Here is a 25049-nt window from a genome sequence, read left to right as displayed (position 1 = left end):
ACCCAGGGAAAAAAATAACATTAAACTTAATTCTAAAGTTCTTTTTTCAATCAGCTCAAGAAAAATCATGAGAAAACACCTATAGAAAACCCATTGTGTGCCAGACGTTTGGCTAAGAAATTTGACTGTACTCAATATGTTATAAAAAACCTTGAAACAATCCTGTTAGGCCTTATCTTCATTTTTAGAGGAATACCTAAAGTTCAAGAACGTTAAATAGGTTTTTAGTAATGATTTAATGTCTCTTCCTGTAAAGTGAGTAACACTTCTCAGGGCTTTTCTGAGTATTATTCATTCTATAAAAGTTTCTTTTAACAAATCAGTATTAGGCACTTTCTGTGGGGCTGGCACAGGTCCAGTACTAAGAAAGAAGCGAACGGAACAGTCGAGCTTCCCTCATCATGAAATTAACATGCTAGCAGAGAAGACAGAACTATATTTAAATAAATAAATAATTTTAAGAAGCAAATATATCAACTCGTAATAAATAATATGCACAGGGTTGTAGTAAAGAGGACTAGGTTTGCTACTTTATATTATGTAGCTGAGAGAAAGAGCAGCTAAGGTTTTTGGTTTGCACAACCAAGTGGATGGTGATTCCATTTACCAAGAAGGAGAAAATTATTGGAGAGGCAAGTTTTCAGGGAAAATCAGAAGTTCAGTCTTGGCTTACTATTGGCCAGCTTGATCACTGCCTTTCGTGTTATCTTGTCTAATAGAAACATCTTTCTCTTACTTCAAAGCCCATGACCAGATGAAACTGAAGTCTAGACTTACACAAAATCTGAATGGTACACTTAGTGTATGTCCTATAAAGCACTGATAATATAGACAATAAGAATTGTGATTCATATTATAAAAATGCATGCATTCAAGTTTTAAGGAACCAGATACTACATATATCAATAAAATGGCGCACAAAGATGCTCTGGGTGTGGGATGAGCTACCGAAAATTGTCTCTGCCTGATTTAGTGTCCTTGGTGTATTACTGAACTCAGGCTGCCATAATGAAATACTATAACCTGGGTGGCTTAACAACAAAAAAATTAATTTCTCATAGTTCTGGAGGCTACATGTTCAAGATCAAGGTTCGGGCCAATTTGGTTTTTGGTGAGGGCACTCTTCCTTGCTTGCAGAAGACCACTTTCTACGTCTTCACACGACCTTACCTCAGTGTGTGCACACAAGGGGGAGGGGAGGGGAGCTCTCTGGTGTCTTTCTTATAACACACTAATGCTGTCAGATCAGGTTTACATGCTTGTGACCTCATTTAACCCTAATTATCTCCTAAAGACCCTATCTCAAAACACAGTCACATTTAGGGTTAGCCTTCAATGTATAAATTTAGAAGGGTGGAAAGCAAAATTCAGTCCATAGCATCTGAGTTTGTTATTGCTTTTGTTATTCTTTTGCTTGAAAACTCATACATTTTTACTCAAATAAATACACATTTAAAGAATTTCTATATCAATTATTTTACATCTAGTGACACATTTTGTTTAATTTTCATTGTTTCCAAAAATTATAATTTTCAGTTTACGTTCATTGGAAAAGTGTTTATGACAGCTAATAAATGCAATAGTGCATTGAAATTTTAAATATTATGAAACATCGTAATACTAAAATATATCTTTTCTGGATAGTCCCAAAGTAGGGTAAACCTGAATTGTTATAAGTACATATCATAATTTCTCTGTATCTGTTTCTATTTCTTTTTTTGGGGGGGGTACTTTTTTATTGAAATATAGTTGATTGTATATATCTGTGGGGTACAGAGTTGAATATTATTGAAGAGGTCATCTTTTCTCTAGTGTATGTTTTTGTTGCCATTGTTGAATATCAGTTGGCTGTAAATACGTGAGTTAATTTTTGGGTTCTGTGATCTGAGTGTCTGTTTTTATTCCAGTACCATGCTGTTTTAGTTTCTACAGATTTGTAGTATAATTTGAAGTCAGGTAGTGTTACACCTCTGGCTTTGTTTATTTTGCTCAGGATTGCTTTGGCTATTCAGGATCTCTTGCTGTTCCATGTGAATTTAGGATTGTTTTTCCTATTTCTGAGAAGAATGTCACTGGTATTTGGATGAGGGTTGCATTGAATCTGTAGCTCACTTTGGGTAGTATGGACATTTTTACAATGTTAATTCTTCCAGTCCAAGAGCATGAAATGTCTTTCCATTTTCTGGATCCTCTTCAGTTTCTTTCAACAGTTATTTGTAGTTCTCATGGTAGTTGATCTTTCACTTCCTAGGTTATATTATTCCTAGATATTTTACTTTTTTGGTAACTATTGTAAATGGTCTAGCTTTCTTGATTTCTTTTTCTGTTAGTGCATTGCTGGAGTCTAAAAATGCTACTGATTTTCGTGTGTTGATTTTATATCCTTCAATTTTACCAAAATCATTTATCAACTCTAAGAGTTTTTTTGTAGAGTCTTGAGGCTTTTCTGTATATAGAATCATGTCATCTGCAAACAGGGAAAATTTGACCTTGTCTTTTCCAATCTGAGTGTCCTTTCTCTCTTTCTCTTGCCTAATTGCTCTGGCTAGTACATCCCATACTATGTTAATTAGGACGAGAAGAGTGTGCATCCTCGTCTTGTTCCTGTTCAGGATGATATTGGCAGTGGGTTTGTCACATACGGCTTTTATTGTTTTGAGCTACTTTCCTTCTATACCTAATTTGCTGAGTCTTTATCATGAAGCAATGTTGAATTTTATCAAATGCTTTTTCTGTGTCTATTGTGATAATCATGTTTCTCATATGCTAATATTCATCTAATTGTGGGTATTAATATCTAAGGTCAGAGGCTTAGTTATTAATAAGCAAAAACAAAACAGAACAAGCAAAACACCTCCTTATATCTGCATTTTAAAACAAAAATTTAAATATGTGTGACATTTTATATAATATAATAAATTTAAAGTTGACTAATTTTTTTTTCTTCCACACAGAAGACTGTCATCTTTTGAGAAAAAAGAGATAATGGAAATTGTCTGAAAAATAAAAATAAGGTTCTTGGCTTTAATTTTTAAATTTATGCATAGCTTGTGTGAGTATCTGTGTGTTGAATTCTTTCCAAGTCCAACTGTGATGGTTAATTTTATGTGTCAACTTGACTGGGCCATGCAGTGCCCAGATGTTTGGTCAAACATTTTTCTGGTGTTTCTGTGAGTGTGTTTTTCATGAAATGACTGTTAAAATTAGTAGACTGAGTAAAGCAAATGTCCCCCATAATATAGGTGGGTTTCATTCAATCAGTTAAAGGCCTAAATAGAAGAAAAGGCTGGCCCTTTCCAGATTCAGAGGGAATTCTCCTACCTGAAGGCCTGCAAACTAGGACACTGGCTCTTTCTGCATAATTATGTAAGCCAATTCCTTATGATAAATCTCTTTAAATATATATACACCCACACACACACATATATACAAATATCCTGTTGGATCTGCTTCTTTAGAGAATCCTGCTTCACATCATCCCCCCATGTTTGTTTTTTTTCTTTTTTTCCTCACTAACTGCAGTTTCTATATTGTCATGTAATACATACTAGAGTACCACCAGGATTACTAATTCTAAAACTGAAAATTTGTTACATAAAAGAAATTTAAAATTGATTAGGGAATTAGAATACTAGCATTAAAATGATGACCATATAGTCTCCTGAACAAGATAGGACGTAGAAAATAAGAAGTAGAATGCATAATTTAAGTAAAAGTTCATGTCATGCTCAGTAGCCCTGGAGTCAATCAACTTTAGTTCTCACAGCCTCTATTTCTATTTTTATCCCTGTAATCTTGCGAATTGTTTTTTTTTTCTTTTTCTATTATAATGTATTCTTGTGCTAAGATTTCCATTTTAATGCAAGTTTAATAAGGAATCCATTTTATTTAAAGGCAGGAAGATAGCATGATTTCATAGCTAAAATGTTAATATTTCCAAACTGTGATTTCTCTAAGTTATGTAAATTAGTTAATAAAATATTAACATGCAACTACTGCTAACTTATGTCATGTAGATTAATGCAGGGGTCTCTTTACTTATCTCCATGTATTTTGTCTTGCTCCACTCCAACTAGTTTTTTACAATGCAAGCAAAGTGAACTTTTCAAAAGAAAAGTGGTGTGATCACATCAACCCCTTCTCACTGGCTTCTTCCTGTTTTCAGGATGGTTCAGGCATTATTTACATAACCTGGAAGTCTGCTTTTATCACCAATCATTTCCTCACTTCTTTTCCCAGCTTTTTCACTCTAGCCACAGTTCTGTGTTTTTCCTTGCTAGACTGTTTAATTACTCAGGCTTCCCAGTTTTCCACATTTCTAGTCCTTCCATACACTTTCCCCAAAATCATTCATTCTTCAGATCTTTCCTCAGTTTCCCTTTCTTAAGTGGCAGCTTTCCAATCTTCCCATAGCATAATGTACCTCACCTAGCATGGTTTTAATTTTATACTCATCTGATTCTTGTCTCTCCTACTGTATTGTAAAATCTTTGGGCATATCAATATGCTTTTGTTGTTATGTTTACCTTGTTTGTAATAGAATTCCCAGTTTCTGAACAATATTTGGCACAGACTAAATGTTCAATAAACAATTGTAGAGGTATTAAATAAGAAAATCACACTGGTATACAATCTACTCAAATGATAACCTTGTTTTGTCTCAAAGTGACAACTCTGTTTTAATACATACAAAATGATACAGCATGTGAATTTTAAATAGACTCTTTGAGTTACTGTGTAATTTGAGTAATATTTAGCATAAGTAAACTTTTTCTTCCTAGATTTAGTCTCCAAATTTTGCTTTGCTCTTTTTTTTTCCTTTCACTTACTCATTCATGAATATAATCAAATAAATGTAAAGAAAAATTTTGAGTAGAAGTAAAAAGTAAGCACCCAATAGATTGTGGGGAAAAGCTAACTTTTAAAGGAATCGTATATATGGACAGGATGTAAAAATGAGTTTTTCCCACTAAAAGTTTATAACCTATAGGAAGTAAAGCCACAGACATGGAAAATATAGCCATTAAAGCAATATTTTCAAAGTGTTATAATTTAAAATTTGGGGTAAGTTTCTGATTGTGGCTGAGAGTGTGTCAAATGAGATGAGGTTTTTATTTTTCATTGTGGTTAAAATAATTTACTTAAATATAAAAATAAGTCATATGAATGTGCTTCAAATGGAGAAAGGTGCGTTAATATATCCTTTTTCACTCCTCCTTTCCACTTGCTGTTGATTAAAAATTACATTGGCTGATAACTTATGCACCTTTGCCTATTACTTTATGTGCAGTAAAGAATTTCAGAGAGTGAAGGAAAAAGAAAAAAACTACACAATTATCAATCAGACTGTGGAGAACCAAATTGGGATTTTTCTAATAGAGAATTTTAGAAGTTTATGGGAGCTCCTACAGGAATAAAGCAGCAGGCTTCATTTCAGTAGATATATCCTGTCTATTGCTGGAACACAATTGTGAATTTGTGTAGGTGAGCCTGCTTCATTGGTGAACTTCCAGCACATTGGAATTTTGTCCGCCTACTGGGCAAATTCAAAATGATTTTCATTAGCTTCAAAGTGCTGCAGGCTTCTTCTCAAGTTGTATCATGGAAACTTCCTGCTCTTCCACCTATGTATTAATATATTTGTGCATAGCCTTGACTGTCCTTTTTTTTTCTTTTTCTTTTTTTATTGAAACATAATTTCTTGTACATTCCTGTGGGATACAGAGTTGAATGTCAATACCTATATGCCATATGTGATGCTCAAATCAAGATAATTAGTATATTCAACATGATACGATATAATATTTTTTCATGTTCCTTTACCAATTCCTCTCTAACCTTCTTCCTTGCCCTCCCTCTTTCTCACCTCTGGTAACCTCAGTTCTGTTCTCTCCTTTTGAAAGTTCAACATATTGTTGTGGTTGTTGCATCTTGTTTTCTTTCTTCATTTGTTTACTTATTTCTTAGCTCTCACTTATGAGTGAGGACATGTGGTATTTCTCTTTCCATGCCTGGTTTATTTCACTTAAAGTAATTTTCTCTGAATTCATCCATGTTGCTGCAAGGGATTAATAACAAGAATATTCAAGGAACTCAAAAAACTTGACAGTAATAAAAACAAATAACTCAATTTAAAAATGGGCAAAGGAGCTGAATAGGCATTTCTCAAGGGAAAATATACAAATGGCCAACAGACACATGGAAGAAATGCTCAATATCACTAAGCATCCGGGAAATGAAAATCAAAACCATGTCGAGATACCATCTCAACCCAGTTAGACTGGATATTATCAAAAAGATGGAGAACAACAAATGTTGGCAAGGATGTACAGAAAAGGGAACCCTCCTACACTGTTGGTTGAAATTAGTACAACTGTTATGGAAATGGTATGGAGGTTCCTCAAACAACTACAGATAAAACTGCCATGCAATCCAGCAATCCCACTGCAGGGTATATAACCAAAAGGATGGAGATCATTATGTCCAAGAGATATCTGCATTCCCGTGTTTACTGCAGCCCTATCTACAATAGCCAAGAGTTGGAACCAACCTAACTGTCCATTGATGGAAGACTGGTATATTTACACAATGGACTACTACTCTGACATAAAAATGATTTATTTATTTACTTACTTTAATCATCCATTGTAAGTGCTGAAATATCCTCAATCGTGACTTTACTGAAGAACTTTAGTGAGCAGAGATTGAGAAAGGTTCAGGGAGATAGCGATTTATGAGATCTGCTTATTGGTTCTTAAAACTGACTGCACATCTTAACCACCTCGGATCTTTTAAAATATTAATATCTGGATTCTGTCACTATAGATTTCCATTTATTTTGGTTTATTTTATTTTATTTTATATTTTACTTCTCAAAATACATTGTACTTGATTTTCGTGCTCCTTTACCTGTTCCTCTCCACCCCCTCCCTCCCCCCACAATCATATCTGTGCACTTGGCTTAAATAGTTCAAGGAATTTTTGTGGTTATTCCATCTTCTCCCTCCCCCCTTTATTTGTTTGTGTGTTTATTTATTTATTAATTTTTAGCTCCCATAAATAAGTGAGAACATACGGTATTTCTCTTTCTGTGCCTGACTTGTTTCACTTAATATGATTTTCTCTAAGTCCATCCATGTTGTTGTGAATAGTAGTATTTCATTCTTTTTTATAGCAGAGTAGTATTCCATTGTGTAGATGCACCACAGTTTCCTTAGCCACTCATCAGATGATGGACATTTGGGCTGGTTTCAGCTCTTGGTTATTGTATATAGAGCTGCAATAAACACTAGAGTACAGGTATCCTTTTGGCATGATGATTTCCATTCCTCTAGGTATATTCCCAGCAGTGGTATCACTAGATCATATGGTAGATCTATGTGTAATTGTTTGAGGAATCTCCATTTCATTTTCCATAAAGGCTGCACCATTTTGCAGCCCCACCAACAGTGGATGAGAGTTCTTTTTTCCCCACAACCTCTCCAGCAGTTATCGCACTCAGTCTTTTGGACATTAGCCAGCCTGACTGGAGAGAAATGGTAACTCAGTGTGGTTTTGATTTGCATTTCCCAGATGTTGAGTGATATTGAGCACTTTTGTCTGTTGGCCATTCGTATATCATCCTTTGAGAAATGTCTGTTCAGCTCCTTTGCCTATTATTTAATTGGGTTATTTGTTTTTTTGTTGTAAAGTTGTTTGCATTCCTTGTATATTCTGGATATCAATCCTTTGTCAGATGTATATTTTGCAAATATTTTCTCCCACTCTGTTCGTTGTTATTTTTTTGTTTGTTTTTACTCCATTGATTGTTTCATTTGCTGTGCAGAAGCTTTTTAGTTTAATATAATCCCATTTGTTTATTTTACCTTTAGTTGCCTGTGTTTTTTGGGTCCTATTCATGAATTCTGCACCTAATTCTACTTTCCCATGTTTTCTTTAAGGGGTTTTATTGTTTCAGGATGTATATTTAATTCTTTAATCCATTTTGAGTTGATTTTGGTATTTGGTGAAAGATACAGGTCTATCTTAACCATCTTAACATCTTAACCGTCTCAGATCTTTTAAAATATTAATATCTGGATTCTATCACTACAGATTTCCATTTATTTTGACTATGGTGTGACCTGAAGAACAGTATCTAAGACTCTGTCCAGATATCTAAGACTCTGACTCAACTTGCACAGGTCTCAGGTGCCCATAATTTGAATGTTTTTGAGTTAGAAATAAAGAAGTATTTGATATTTAGTTATTAAAGCTATCATGTTACTAATGTATTTCTTAAAATGTGTAACTTTTGAAAGTGCAATATTGGAATTTGTGAAGTTAATCATCTTTAGGAAATATTATAGATAATGGAAAATGTTTCTAATGCTATTATAAAAAATATATAGGATTGAGAGTTTACTGCATGAGAAATCAGCAATAAAGCAATGTCCTGATTTATAGATGGCAAACAACCTGAAGAAATCATTCTACAAGTATTAGTACTAACACATAAACAATGGTAAATATTTTATGGGAAAATGTGCACATTATTTCATCCAGCAATAACTACCCTTCTTATTAATTACCTGAAGTATTGTTTCACCTACCTTTATTTGTTTTATTAATGTATGTGCATTTTTATAAATGTATTTTACACAGGAGAAAGAGAAAGTCATTACAATTTAATAGTTCATTCCAAAAGGAAATGTTATATTTGCACTTATATAGGACCAAAATGTTTAATCAGTTAAGCGAATGTTTGTAAAATATGCAGAAAAAGTGTATAATTAAAAAGTAGGAATATTTCTTACAAATGGAATACCCTTACCTATTAATGCCTATGCCAAAACTGCCACCATTAGGCATAATATTAAGGGCAATATTAGTAAGATTAGTAAGATTGACCTGGACAGGTCTGTCAGCATACAGAAATAGAAACAATAAAATATTTTTTTAAAAAATCCATATATAACAAAAAATATGGATTTTTCTAAATATAAAGTAATATGTAGTAATTACTGTAGGCAAGAATAAATGTTTCATTCTTATTACTATATTTAATAGAAGTGTAAAGGTAGCCATTCATAAAGTTTATCACAGGCTTGAAACTTGATAACAGGAAGAGAAGACGTGTAAGCAACACTGCTTCATGTTTTAGCAGATTCAGACATGCAATAAATATTCTAGTTGCTTCTGTCTCCTTGTGGCAAATTCATTCATCTTCGTGTATTATTTACCACCACCAGCCCCAAATTTTCACTGACCTTCTAAGCAAACATTTTTCTCTAGCTTTTTTGTCTTTTTTCAAATGAATAAAAATAATTATAGAAATTGAACATACCCTATAAATATAAGACTATGCCTATTTATCAGAAGCTATATTGAATATACTCTTCTCATTTTTTACTGAAATATATTTTTATCAGAAATACACAGTTAGTGGAAGTAAACAAAAAGAACTGGCAGAGAGTGGAGAAGCCTGTCGTGCTGGAACCGCAAGGTGGGGAGCAGAAAAGGAGTGCCCTACCTGGTTTGTACCTGATGCAGATAAGCAGCCCCACCTGCAGGAGCTGGTTGGGGAACAGGGATGGGATTCCTGACCCTGACTTCATTTGTATCTCTGGTACCGGTGGCACCAGCCCCACCTGAAGGCACTGATGGAGAGATGGGTACTTATATATCTTTTCTTTTGTTTGTTGTTTTGTTTTCTTGAGCTTTCTTAACTTCATCTTCTAACTCTTCTATTATTTTTTGTAAATTCTGTCATTTTATTTTTTAATTTCTGATGATTTTTTCTTGTTCTTTAAAACTTCTTTGAAACTTGCATTATATTGCATTACATTATTATTTCATGGTAGCAAAATTTTTTACTCATCTTCAAGATGCTGAGATTTATTTGACAGTTTCTTCTTTCCCCTTAATAGCTTGGAGACTTCCGATTTTTTTTTTTTTTTTTTCCTATATGTGATATTAAGACTTTCTTCAAATGTCTGGGGATCCTTAGCTCACCATTCGCATTTGCTACTGAGGAACTAAAATGGCAATAGGAAGTTCTGTGCTACATATTACTAATGGGTGTCACTGGCAGGAATTGAGCCCTTCTCCTACTAGTACCTACTATTTTTTTCCTTTTCTTTTCTTTTTCTTGAGGGACTACAGAATGTAATAAAATATTAAAACCTACATGATACTTGGTACTAGTTAGCGTGATTCTCAATATTTCTGAGAAGATTTTGGTTTTGTTGTATCGAAAGGAATATAATTGGCAGAAAATCTGTAGGTAATGAAGCAAAATGTTTTTATGCTAAATATACAGTGTCTTGCAATTATGTTATGCAGTACTCCTTTCAAGGACTTAAGAGGTATAATCATCTCAAATGTGACGGTCTTTGCCAGGCATCCACTATTGACTACATGCTGAAAGGATGCAGATCAGAGAGAAACAGATATGCCTCTTGACGTTCTGAGGTCAACTTAATTCAAACAGCCTAGGTTTGTTCTCTTCATTGATCTTTAACTTTATATTTGGCTTTTATTAACATACTAATCATATGAACTATAATTGTACAACTACTTGGTTTCTCTGCAAAAAATTTCCCAGTCTCTTTCCTAGTTTATAAGCCTCTCTGCCATTGTTGTGAGAGCCAAGCTTGGGACGAGCTGGAGAAAGTTTACTGTGTAGTGTGCAAATTTCAGTTTCATCATTCTGTTTTTATTATGGATGTACCCCCACTGTTAATTAGTCTTCATCTCCCTTTATTCAGAGCATCTCTCATTCATGTTGTTAGAAAGACAATCTTCTGTTTTCTACTGAGTTGGTGGAGGATTAGCTATACATTTTGCAAATTGGGGGGTAACTAAGCACCCTCACACTCATTACACAGACTTCCAATCAGTCCTCCTCTTGACTATTCCAGAGAGACATCTGTGTCTCTAGATCCTAAGACTTCTTTATGTTCTATGGCATGAATCACTTTGGCTTGAGTTTAATTTCCTCCAGTGGACTGACTCTATTGCCATCATATACCTATGTTCTAACTTTCCAAATTTTATCCACGTCTTACCTGATGTGTTTCCTCTCCTATTCTCATTAATTTGGAGGGCTTATACCTTTTAAATTATTTTCCTGTCATTTTATGAGATTTTGCAATAGATACTGGATATAAATGCAAGTGTTCAGTCTGTCACATTTAAATAGAAGTATATATTCATTTTCTGTACAAAAAACGGACATTACTTCAGAAAACATGATATCGTTTTGTACTATATACTTTCTAAAGTTTCTTATGGTGTTAATATTACATATTTATGCATAAATGGATTACAATGCTTCAAATGAGTGTTATTAAATTTTCAAAATTTACCATACACAGAGTAGGGAGAATGGAATACCATTGTAATGTTGAAATGAACTTTTGAGAATTATTCCAAGAAAATTTTTTATCAGAATAATTAACATGAAAAAATCTATATTATGATATAGTCCAAATGACTGATTCCTTTGGATTCCTGCTTTATAAAACAGAGTTCACATCTCACTTTCTATCTGTTGTCAACCCAATACAAAAACCTTTACTCCACTAGTGACATATACATCAGAAAAGCCTTATTTTGTAGACTTCAATAAAATCAATTCTAGTTTAAGATGTTTAACTAATTAAGATGTTTAAAAATTAATTCCTAAAAAATATGTATGGTAAGAGTACACATAATTGATGGCATTTGTTTTCCATAAAATTTCCTCATTCCCTCTGTCAATCTAGATGTGCTAATAAATATCAAGGAAGCATATAAATGGATATAGTCAGATACTGGTAATTTTAATGCAGCTACTATTAAGTAATGTGACTGTGATGAATAACTGCGATTCTTATCCTTATGGACATCCTGTGAATCCCATCAGAGAGAGCCCCAGAATTCAGAAGAGAGACCTTAATGCTGTAGTTTCCTCTAAACACAATGTTTATAGTTCCTGAGTAGTTATGTCATGTTTTAGGCAGATAACCATCACAAAAGTATGCCTAGGATGGTAAGATTGGATTATGTGTAATAAAATGTTTCAACAACACCATATTTTATTAATAATTGAAGTGAAATAAAATCATATACAACTATTCTCCAGGTCTTATCTATAAGAGAAACAGGACAATTTGTAGTCTCAAATGTACTCCATATTTTACAGGCAAGTGTTTTATGTTTAATTTGGACTCTGCCCACTTACCAGAAAAAAAAGAAAAAAAAAAAGGTTCATGAATTATTCAGTATTCTTTGATTGCAAGTGAGAAAAGCACACATTAAACAACTTAGACAATAAAAAGTAATGAATCAGCTCACATAGCCAAATAGTGGGAAAGCCAAAGATGACTGAAAACAGATTGAAATGTTGTAGAGCTCATTCTCTCTCTCTCCCTTTCTCTGTAAGCCTTCTTTGTTCTCTCAACAACTAGACAGGTTTTCTCTACGTGGAGGAGGGAATGGCTTAAGGAGCTTACAAAATCACATTCTCCCACCTTTGGAACAATAAAGTTAAAGCTCCTGACTGCAGCTTGATCACAAATGTCCTGGCAATGAACTTTTACTGGAGCTATGGGTCATAGGCACTGTTATGGGCTGAAATTATGTTGAAGCACTAAACTCCAGTACTTTAGAATAAATCTCTACTTAGACACAGGGCCTTTCAAGAGGTGATTAAGTTAAAATGAGGCCATTAGTTGGACCCTAACTCAACATGACTAATGTCCTTATAAGAAGAGAAAATTTGGACACAGAGAGACACCAGGGGTATGCACACATAGCAGAAAGACCATGTGAGGACAGAGCAAGCCCAGAAAGAGCCCTCAGGAGAAATCAAGCCTGTCGACATCTTGATCTTGCACTTGCAGCCTCCAGAATGTGAGAAAATTAATTTCCACTGTTGAAGTCATTCAGTTGATGGTATTTTGTAATGACATTCCAAGCAAACTAATATAAGTACATGATTGACAGTGGATCCCGACTAACCCTGTGTCCATGGGAGGAAAAATGCCCTCACTGACAGTTCCCCTTAGAGAAGCATGGATGTAATGGTGGTAAGAATAAACAACTCTACAAATAAAAAAATAGGTGGGACTGCATTTCTGAGAAGGAATAAGGAGTACTCAGCAGGAAAAACAATGTGTACACGTTACTTAATAATATAAAATTGTAAACGAGTATATTTTAATTTTGAATTATGAAATATATTACATATAAGAATAAAATAAAGAAAAAATTAGTTGAAAGAGAAAACTAAAGCGGACACTCATGTACTCAGCCTCAAGGCAAAGAAACCAAACATCACCAATATTGTTGAAGCTCTTTACTTCTACACGGTGCTCTTTTTTCCATCCTTGCCTTGAGAAGTAGTCATTTTCTTAAACATTTTGTATTCTTTTCCCTTTCTTTTTATTTTCCTTTAACAAGTAGATAGTCTCAGAAATACAGATATTTAAATCTTTTCAGATTTTACATAAATGAAAACCAATTCTATGTATTCTGCAATGTTCTTCTTTTCCTGATGCTGTGAGTGTGGTATACATATGTACTATTGCATTTAACAGTAGTTTGTTCCTTTTTACTATTACACAATAATGAAATTGTATAATTTTCATTGCATTACTGCATCATGATATATTCAGATTTTCTAGGGTTATACCTAGTTTTCTGTTTTATAAACAATGCTACTCTGATTTATGTGATGCTTCTTAATGTAAATATACAAAAGAAGTTTCTTTGCCATAAGTATCTAGGAGTAGAATTGCTGAGTGTGGTGCAGTGGTTTTCAACCAGATGTAACTTTGTCTTCCAGGAGACAGGTGGCAATGTCTAGAGACATTTTTGGATGCCACAACTAGAAAGGGGTTAGGAGGAGAGTCAAGGAATGCTCTTAAATGCCCTACAGTACACAGGGCAAACCAGCTCACAGTCCATGGTTGAGAAAGCCCAGTGTAAAGGATGTGAAGCTTCAGATTTATTCCCATTCTTTTACCAGCAGCCCATAGCTTATATGAGTTCCTTTTGCTCCGCATCCTGCCAATACTTTATATTGCCAGACTTTTTAATTTTTGATAATCTTCATTTTCTGAAGTTTTTGAGAGTCTGGCTCTACTTCTTAGTGCCATTTTCCTGATGAACCTCGCTCTTTGGGAATTTCTTCATTGGCTATGTAATTTTTTATATATGAGCTTATGCATAGTATTCCCTTACAACACAACTTCCCCTCTTTTCCAGACCCTTAGCTTTATCTCTTGTCTTCTGTGTAAGACAATTAAAAACTACAGTTCCAGGCCTTCAGCAAACAGCAGCTGTGACTAAGGGAACAGGCCACTGTCGTCAGTGCTTGTTATCTGCTCCACATTCATGCTTGCATTCTTGTTTTTCCTCTCTTTCTCTTCACCCCCTCCCCTGGTAATTCATTTTGTTTTCTTGGCTGTGAATTTACAAATATTTAAAATATATTTCATGCAGTATTTTTTGGTGTTTTATATTGAGCAGATTTATCAGGGTATACAGTCTGTAATAACTAAAACAAAAGTTTGGGATCACATTTTCAGCTTATTTTTGCATATTATAAGACTCAAAGTGATACATATTGATTGAGTTTTATATTGTCTTTTTTCTCCTAAAATCCCTTGGTACTTACTAATGGTAAATATTTTAGTCCTTAATTATGTGTTTTTAAGGCATAATTAAAATTGCATAAGTATGTTATTTCCTAAATGTCAAGAACACATCCTTTACCACCCAAGTCCAAGCTGCCATTGAATCTTAATCAAATGTACTGTGACATAAATCCTATACTGATCTTCTCTGTACACTCTTTCTCTAATCCTTTCATTTACTCCTTCATTATCTCTTTGCTGCTAGGGGCTGCTTTCTATCTGTCCTAAGGGCCGTTTTATAAAATATTTGTTTGTTTGTTTGTTTGTTTGTTTACCCTTCTGCCATTCTTAGCCTCCTCTGAAAATGTCAGTTACCTTCAAGGTAGACATTTGTGGAGTATATTGCATACCAAATAAAATGCCTTTGCCTCCTTATCTGGCTATCACAGTCTCACTGGTTTTAGCTCTTCATCCTCTTCACATACACCATGTGGTCTGGTTAAAATTAATTTAAGGCTCCCAGAACATTCTAGGCTTTGAGGAATGCACTCCTGTTGTACATGCTCTATGTTTCATCTACCTAAAATTTTTATCTCCCTGAGCTTTTTTCTGGAAAATCACTAGTCTTACATCTACCCTGAGCTAAAATCGACCTCCTCTCTGAAGCCTGCCTCTAATCTCATGGCAGAATTGGTGACTTCCTTCACTGAGCCCTGTAACATCTTGACATTTTGTTCGATAGCTCTGAAATAGCATTCATCCTTTGGTACTATTTTGGTATTTGACAGGGCTAATAAATCCTTGTCCTCCCCCTCTCATATTCTCAAAGTTTGGCATCGACTGAGGGAAGACAGAGGAGTCAGCCATATGGAAATCAAAATGTGAGCTTTGTTACCTATAGAGCTGCTGGAGAAAGGGCTTTGCTGGATTTGCAGTCCAGCATTACACAGACTTACCTATCCGGTGACAGCACCGGAAAACTGCAGGCCATGTCCACAGTGCCTAGGCTAAGAAAAGACCAGAGCACCTTCTTTCATTAGGGTGGCCAGATTTCAAAAATAAAGCGGGGAGGCTGAGCCACATGTCCTGTTTCTCAAAACTTACCAAACTACAAATGGGAGAAGAAGATGAAAAGGCAGAAGGAAAGAAAGAGCATTGTGCCATTGAAACACAAAGCAGAAGGAAGACACTGCTTACTGCCCATATTTTATTTTTCCTAGTGCCATGTTTATTTCCGAGACTGCATTGTCTGAAGGAAAACCCTATTTATTCATCTTTGTAACCTATGTACTATTTATACAGTATTTTGGCTAATATCGTATGTTTGGAGCTAAAGCAACAGATTTCAAATCTCAATTTCTTCATGTGTAATATGAGGATAATATTATTCAGGGTTTCATAAAGTTTAAATGAATTAATATAAAGAACTCCCTTATTGAATGACATATAGTAAGCCTCAGTTAATGCAAGTTAGTATAATATATATTTAATTGTTTTCCGCAATTGATAAGTAAAAGTTTTCCTTTCTCCACCCTCCCTTGTTTCTTTCAAAAGCTTGTACTAAAACATCACATTGTACCTCGTAAATATGTACAATTATTATGTCAATTAGAAATAAATAAATTTTTAAGGTTTGTGTTAAATTATAGCCAATGTTTTGTTTTGAGGATTTCCATTAATTAAATGATTAAGAAGACAGAGGAGAAAGGCAGAAAAATCCAAGAATCATTCAAACACCAGAGAACCATCCAATGCAAACATGAAAAAATAGAAAATCTTCCTCACTTTTCTCACTTTGGGAAATGAGATGCACTCCTTAAGTAAATTTACAAAATAACCAAAGCTTAACTGACGTTCTCAAAGGTGATTCAGGAGCTTTGCAAGTCTCCAGGATCCTGTCCTTTGCCACTCTCCAAAAACACTGATCTCTGAAATTCTCAATGCAATTGACCCAGAGCTACAAAGCAATCACGGACACTTAATTGGAATTCAAATATCTTAATAGTTCTTTCTTCTTTTAGCAATTTATGCTGTTATTTTAAAATACCATTCATATGAAAATGGGACCTCAAGGAAGGCAGCCAGGTTGTGAGTACATTTTTGTGAATTAGAGAAGGCATATAGGATGATTTACAATAGTTTGAAAGGTGTGTTTATATTTTGGTGTTGCTGTGAATTACGGATTGAATTGTGTTCCCCCAAAAGTTTAATGTGTTGGAGGCTTGGTCCCCATTGTGACTGTGCTAAGAAGTTGGGAAATCCTAATGTGGTAGTTGAAAGGTGAGGCCTTGAAGAGGTGATTAGATTGTAGGACCATGCTGTAGTGAATGGATTAATAATGGTGGTCTGGGGCATGGTTCTGAGCACTTTAAAATGAGAGCTTAGTCTCTGTCTCCTCTGCCATTTTCTGCCATGTGATACCCCTGGGTCACTATCACTACCACCAAGGCCTTCACAAAATGCATTCCCTGGACTTTGGACTTCTCAGTCTTTGAAATTGTAAGCAATAAATTTTGTTTTCTTATAAATTACCCAATTCCATGCATTTTGTTGTAAGCACAGAAAAAGACTAATATACTGTGCATCCTAGTTACATGTGTGTAGACTGAATGTCTTGGGGGTGGGGTACAGTAGAGAAACAGGCCTCTACCTCACCAGATTTCTAAACTTTCTACTCAACAGCACTACACATCTCCCTGCAGAATGTGATGTGACAAGTGTGATGTCAGGACTGGGGAAACAGAGAAGAAAAGAACCAGGTATGCAAGGAAAAGAGGTGAAAGGCTCTAAGAATGAATTAGAAGAGAGACTCCTGACTATTAATCTCTCTTTATTGAGTTCATGGAGAACAGCAGACTGTTTCTTTAATTTCCCCCTCATTCCCTTCAGCAAATACAAAGAATATACTGTTCAGACAAGACTAGAAGCAGTTTCTGTTTGCACATAGCAAGAAAATAAGCGGGAGCATACTACACAATCACAGGGTAAAATAAAGGTTTTCTTCACCAAATATTATGTGAGAGTGTATGTGTTCATCTGATGGGGAAAAACGTGTTAGCAATATTTAATATAAATTAATTGGTAAATTTTGTAAGTTGTTAAATTTCACATTAGAGTGATTTCATTTTAATCCTCAAAACCTGACTATTTAAGGGTCAAGGATTAACCAGTTTGTCAATAGATGTTGCTTAGGTTAAGTAGGAACCTGGGACAAATTCACTTTCTCAGGCTTAGTGATTGTGTAGTGGTTAATGAACATTTCACCAGAATAGAGGTAGAAGAAAGAGCTTCAGCATAAAGAAGAAAAGCCCACTGGTCCCCCCTGAAGCCAATTCAAGGACATGGAGCCTGGGTGTCCAATTGTTCCATGCCTCAAAGAGCTTGCACTCAGCAGCTGCCACATGGCTGAGCTTCCCTGTCACTGGGAGAAGTGAGTAGTTCCCAAGTGTATTTTCTGTGTTAAAAAGATCAGTGAGGTTAACCCACAAGCTGGTTAGCTATTAACAAAGTAAGGTTTGGCATAGATTTAATTTCATTTAAATTTCATTTACATTGTAAATGAGGCTACATTTTTTTCAAGCAAATGTTTAATACTGAATGCATCCTAACTACGTTTTAAGTTAAGACCTGTATTGCGTAGGATATATAATTCATTATATTTAAATATTAAGATACTGTTGATGACTTCCAAGCCTTATGCTAAGGCCTAATAAAAACCCCAAAAGTTTTGTCTTAAATCAAAAAGTTGCTGTAAAGTATTACAGGTTTGATTCATTTTTCAAGCATATTTCAAAAAGAGAGCACATTTCCCTCTATATTTCTAGTGCAACGGGTTTTAAATGATGCAAAGAGTATGGGAAATATCCAAATGGAAATTCTGCAATTGTATGTAAAAATTAAATGTTTTTTGTGTAAAATATGGATTAGAAAAGCAACATTTTGTATCATTAGTTCTGACTTTTAATTCAAGTGGAAGAACCAGAAAAGGCTCATTGTCTTCAAGGGAACATGACCTGAAGGGATTGGGCAAAAGGGCACTGTGACTTCACAAGAAAGAGAAGAGATTTCATTAATTTTAATGACACAATAGCAGTTTTCAATAAGCTTTATGACAGCAGAAAAGATTGATTTTTTTTGCACTTTGTGTTAAAACGTGCAGCGTCCTAAACTGCATTTTGCCAGAAATCTTATACCTATAATTTATTGTATCGCATATTCTCAATGTTAAAAGAGGAAAGAAGGCAGAAGTCTGAGGGCTAAACATATAATAGACTGTAGATTCATTGCTAGAACTTAATTGGAATCCTGAGATTTTCTTTTAATTTTAAAATGTATTTAACAAAAATTAAAAAGCACAAGAGTAGCTACAGAGTTGTATCAGAACACTGTGTTTTCCACATTTCTTCTGTAAGAAATGATTTGAGTTTCCTGAACCTGAAAGTGGGAGTAAAGGGCCTCTAGCTTAAATAAAGACATGCTGTTCTGAAAAGAGACCTCCAGTCTATTTGAAATGTTTTGCTGAGCTAAGAGAGGGCAGGAATCACATTTTTCTCATACAGACTTACTTCCCGGCCTAGGCATCCACATCATGCTCATGTTTCCAGGTCCTTGTTTGTAGCCTGCAGTCAGAATAACGTGATCCAGGTTTTCTCTGCAGTTCAGTATTGCACTGAACACTACAATATGTAGTTTTTTTTAGAATTTTTTTCCTGCATATCAGTTATATGGTCTTGATAACTGTAGTAGTAATTTCAATGAAAACCATAAGAAAATATGAAAAAATCTAAGAATCTTGTCCAGAGATGACTTCTATAAGCTTACTATAAGCTATAAACATAAAGCAGCTGCTGAAAGATATTAAATAGGACTATCAATAAAAATTATTGTTCAGGTGAGAAGTAATATTTTATTCAGTGTAAATGAGATAATGGGAAATTTGAGTACCTTCAAAGGAGAACTAAGACCATGAAAACTTGAAAGCCACATCATATAAGGACTCCCTGAAAAGCCTCTTCTTAAGAAGAAAAGATTCGAGAGGAGGTGGTAGAAAAGTCTGATCACTGACTTCATATATCTGACCAGCTTGTATTCACAATAAGGATTAAAATTCTGGATAGCTTCCGACGGCAGACCCAAGACAAAGAGGTGGAGGTTATGAGGACGTAGATTGTTATTACTGAGACAGACTTTATGATAATCAAGGTTGCTTTGCAATAGAAAGGGTAGTTTCAAAAAAGTATGATCTCCCCATCACTGGAAATCTTTAAGGAGAAGCCAGGATGTTCTAGGAGAGTAAAATAATTCCAATAATGTCGACACAGATGGTATTTGACACATCCTGTGTCCTGAGCACCTGGTCATCACTGTTTATCTTTTAGACTTATCAAAAGAAGAAATTGTCACTCAGTTTTATCTTATAAAATGTGTCTAATTATAATACATTTTTCATGTTTGTCGTAGAATACACCAAATGTATATTAATATTTAGCTCAACAAATATTATCCAATAGCCATCATGTTCCAGGAATTTTGCTAGATGGTAGAGATAAAAAACGGAACAGGATAAACAAAATCTTGAGCCTTATGGAGATTCTCTTCTGCTGGTGGTAATCTCTAGTTGGATAAGAGCACACAGGGGTAGGGCCTCTGTTGCAACTGATGCACAAGATAAATGTTTTATCTCAGAGGCATTTGTACATGTACAGGTAGGGTAGGAAGGGCGATCTGTGAAATATTTTTTCTGAAGAGATAAAATCCAAGTTGGGTCGTGCTGGCTAAATTGTACTTAACTAGATGAAAGGGATTGAAGCATTGAGGGGAAGGAATTGGACCAGAATGTTCCAGGCAAAAAATAGCATTTGTGAAGCCCCAAAGATGAAAAAGGAGTGAAAGAGAGATATGAACATCTCATGTGTTCAGGGAACTGAAATAAAGTCAATAACTATCTTACAAAGCACCTGCTAGACTCTAAGCGTCTGATATCAACAACTTCCCTTTTAGCCACTGTATCCCAGCACATGACCTGTTAAATGAAATATTTGCTATATAAAAATGAATTAATATGTATTTTGTGTGGGAAGTTGGTGTTAATAGAAGTTAGACTCTTACAAAGGTTAAGCAGGGAAGATCATATACGGCATAGTAAGAAATGTTAAAATTTTTTACTTGATCCTAAGAGAAATTAACAATCAAGAAAACGATTTTAATCTTACAGCCAGTCAAGGGCTATTGCTTCTCTTTAGGACTTAATATCTGGCACAGGGAAAGCTACATTATATCATTATAAATTTAAATCATATCAATCCAAACCCTTTAAAAGCACTTCTGTATCAATCACATCTTGTCTAAGTGTTCTTGGTGAAAACATTTCTAGTATGACACTCATGATGCGTGGGGTCAGGTATATTTATCTGTAATTTATACAATTGGTTTTACTTCCTCTATTAAAAAAAAAAAACAAAACAAAACAGCTCTTTAGATAGGTTTTCAATAAATATTTAACTTAATTTTTGAGTGTTAAGAAATGCAATGATGATATTTTAGGGAAATTCATTTTTAATTATTACATAAAATAAATATAAATATTTTAGGATTATTTGTAAAAAGTGGGGTTCAGTTAAGGGAAGAATGTGAATGTAGGAATGCTGGTCATAACTTACTCCCATTCTCATGGTCTTTGGGGCTCTGACTTCAATAGTTACAAATTTTCTCCTGCACAAGTCACTTAGCAACTGAGGGAAGGACAGGAAGATAAATCTATACTTGAGATAAAAAGAGTGACACTAGGGAGTGACACCAGCAACCCCGAAGATAAGCACCAGGAGGCTGCCAGTCACCTGGGAATCCTTCACTTCTGCAGCCTTTTTCTTTTCGGCATAGCTCCACTTTTGTCTCCAAGTCCCTTATAAGTCTCAACTCCTCCCCTGCCCCCTGGTGCAGAGAAAGCAGCTGCACAGCACCCAGATGGATCAATACTTCACCTGATCCCTGTAAGTAACCACCCTCAATACTACTACTACTACTACTACTAATAATAATAATAGTAATAATAACAATGATAATAAACTTATAAGCCATATGAAGTTGCCTGCTTTATTCTTTGGTCTCAGGATACTTTATCAGTTTGGTGGGCATTTTATTGTTAGCTCACACTTGGACACTTGAGGAGCCAATGAAGAGGCCAAAGAATGTCACAGTCCTGGGTGAAGAGACCATGAAGCCCAGATAGCCAGTGACTTCCATGTGAAGTGACCTGGCTAGCTTTGTTGCCTACAGGGGAAATCCATTTATTTATTGTTGTTTGGGGGAATCTTAGACTGCCCAGTGGGCGGGTGGTGGGCGGGTGGTGGGGGGGAACTGGCTAGGTTCATTGATGGCTTCAGACTATTGAAGAATGCCCACTGAATGTCTAAGGGATTGCTGGATATCCTAACCAGAGCAACTCAAAGTGGTGGAGGAGAGAAAGTGAGTAGGCTAAAGTGAGTAGGCTGTCTCATCCATGGCCTGGCCTCTGCTCTGTGCACTTAAATTCAGCACAAAGAACTGCAGACCAGGCAGGAGGGGCTGCAGGCTCCTCACGTGGGCACTGTTAGTTATGTTAAACAAACAAACAAAAAACAAAACCCTAAAACATTCCCTGAAAGACTTGTGAAAGGACATTCCCAACTGGTAATCAAATGGTAAAGATTCTGAACTTCAACTCAGTGAGTGCCCTGGCTTAGTTGATTAAAGAAACAGATACCTGGGTTTGGTTCCCACCACCAAGGGAGACAGTCCTTTGGAGATGTAAATTACTGTTGCTTTGGCTTACCTTAGCTGACTTCAGGGGGTGGCAGCTTTTGGGGTGTGTTTTGGATTTATTTGAGTGTATTTTCTTTTAAGCCTATCTATTTCTCTCTGCTGGATTTTGCTTCTCCCCACGGGAATATGCACTCTCTCTATTTGCTTCTCCTGTTGGTATGATTTCTTCCAGGAGCTTCTGAGAACTCTGGGACCCCAAGAGAAATGTACCCATTGTGCCAATGACCTATTTTGGGGGTCAGTTGCCTTCCACTTTAGGCCCTAAAAGCTGTTAATAAGTTTAGCTTTTGTAAATTCTTACAGTGTGAGTTTTTATGATTTTGTTTTGTCTTGACATTCATTTTTAATCTTCCTCTGTGTCTCTTCTGATACACCCAAATTCCTTCTCAGAAAAAAATTGCATTCTTTCTTTGTGCTTTGAGATGTAAATTTGCTACCTTGCTTTAAAGCTATAAGACTTTCCTTGTTTGTATGTGTTTATGCACACATGTATACACATGTAAGCTGTATGTTGTGTCTACATATATGACAATGTCTATACATGTGTTTGTATATTGACTACTGTATACATGTGTTTGTATATTGACTACTGTATTAGTCCATTTTGTGTTGTTTATAACAAAATACACAGAACTGGGTAATTATAAAGAAAAACGACATTTATTGCTTACAGTGGCCCAGGGGTCTCACATTGCAAGACGGTGGAAGCAGAGAGAGCAGAGAGAGAGAACAAGACAGACTCTCCTCTTCTTTTAAAGCCCTCAGAACCATATCCTTGACCACCATTTTTAATCCATTCATTATGGCATGGTCTTAAAATCCAATCACCTATTTAAGGCTCCACCTTTCAATTACTATAATAGGATTTCCCACCCTCTTAACAGTCACAGTGAGGGCTAAGTTTCTAATACGTAAAACTTGGGGATAGAATTAAGCTTCAGTGAATTTTGGGGGGACATAAGTCAATCCACTACAACTACACAGTACCTAATTTATTAAATAAATAAGTAAAATTTTCCTTCTAACGTTATGTGACTCTAGTAATCTTTATAACTGAAACTAGTTTTAAATTGTTTCTTCTGTGATATTCTTGATACATGCTTGATTTGTTCCTGAGCTAAAGCTGTGAGTACTGGCTGCTGGGCCTCCCAAGAGCTGTACACATATCTTAAATGGCTAGCTTTATTTTCTATGAGAAACTCAGATATAATTATTATGAATAAATAAATTTGGTAAAGGAAAATGGAGCATGGATGTGTCCCTAAAAATGCATCACTGTATTGATAATGTCACGTTAACCAGTGATGATTTGCCTTCTCTCTCCCAAGCAGCAGGTCTCTATAGGCCCACTTGAAGACCCAGGGATGGGAGTTACATGCCAACAAGATACAAGGGTCTAGGCAGTCAGTAAAATTCCTAAAAGTTATCCGGTCAGGTAAGACAAGAGTTATGCTGGAGGCTGTGATTGATAATACAGCCTTTTCCTGTACCTAAAACAGCGAAGGACTTAAACTTTTGTACGATTGTTAGGCTACTGACATCCATTTATCTCTCATTCAGCACAAATCACATAGACCCTTCTATGCTCTAGTGAAGAAGGGGGCCAGATGAGGTTGGAATACTCCCTAGTAAGAGACATTTGATAAAGCTTAATTGCTTGTCAAACAGGTACAGGTATAGGCCTTAGGAGTGTGATGTCAGATGTAAGATATAAACTGGATGCTAGTGTCTGGAGGTATTAGATTTGGGTCCGTGGTGGAAGGAGAATGGGAAACGCATCCTGTTAGGATTCTGGTCACAACTATGGAAAAGTGCAGAAACCAGGTAAGCCCTATGGAAAAGCAGCTTCTGGCCATCTAGCTGGCATTAAAGCAGATCAAAGCTTTGACAACTGAGTTGCCAGTGGAAGTGTGCACCTCCTTGCTGGATGAATTAAGCGGATGGAATAGGACGTGTTTATCAAGCTAAAGAGTACCTGTGTTCAGGTAAGCACATTACAGATGTGGCATGCCTACTTACAACGCTAGTCTGTTGCCACAAGAACTACACATACTGCTGGTGCAGGTTATATATGTGGATCTGGACCCCAGCCCAACCCTAGCTGACATTTCTCCACCTCTTCCACAAGTTCAGGAAGGCACAGGCACCCCTCACAGGATAACTGGTACACAGACAGTAGCAGATAGGGAAATACAACCCCCTGGCATTCCTCTGCCATTCAGTTGGACTCTGACATTACCTGGTTTGAGAAAGGAGATAAACAGAGCAGCCAATGTGCTGAACTATGAGAAGTGTGGATCGTATTGACCCATAAACAGATGCCACTTAATATAGCTACGGACAGCTGGGCTGCTTGGAAAGGCCTTGCTACCTGGATGCCATGGTGGTAACAAAACTGGACCCTACTCGGAAAGCCACTAGGGGGTGCCTAATTGTAGAGAGATATACGGGGGAATTTCCCCTCAGCCAACAGCACAGGTATTTGTATGACATGTGTCAGCTTACTCTTGGACTACCTTGCTGGGCAATCATGAGACTGAAGGCTTAATAGAGCCCGGGCTGTTTTACTAGAGGACTTGTTAACACCCTCCGACTGGCTGGATCGGAACCCACAAACTACATGGGAGACAATAAAGAGACCATGTG

Source organism: Cynocephalus volans, chromosome 8 (genome assembly GCF_027409185.1).
Source record: "Cynocephalus volans isolate mCynVol1 chromosome 8, mCynVol1.pri, whole genome shotgun sequence".
In the NCBI taxonomy this organism is placed as follows: Eukaryota; Metazoa; Chordata; class Mammalia; order Dermoptera; family Cynocephalidae; genus Cynocephalus; species Cynocephalus volans.
Note: the sequence above shows the minus strand (reverse complement) of the source record.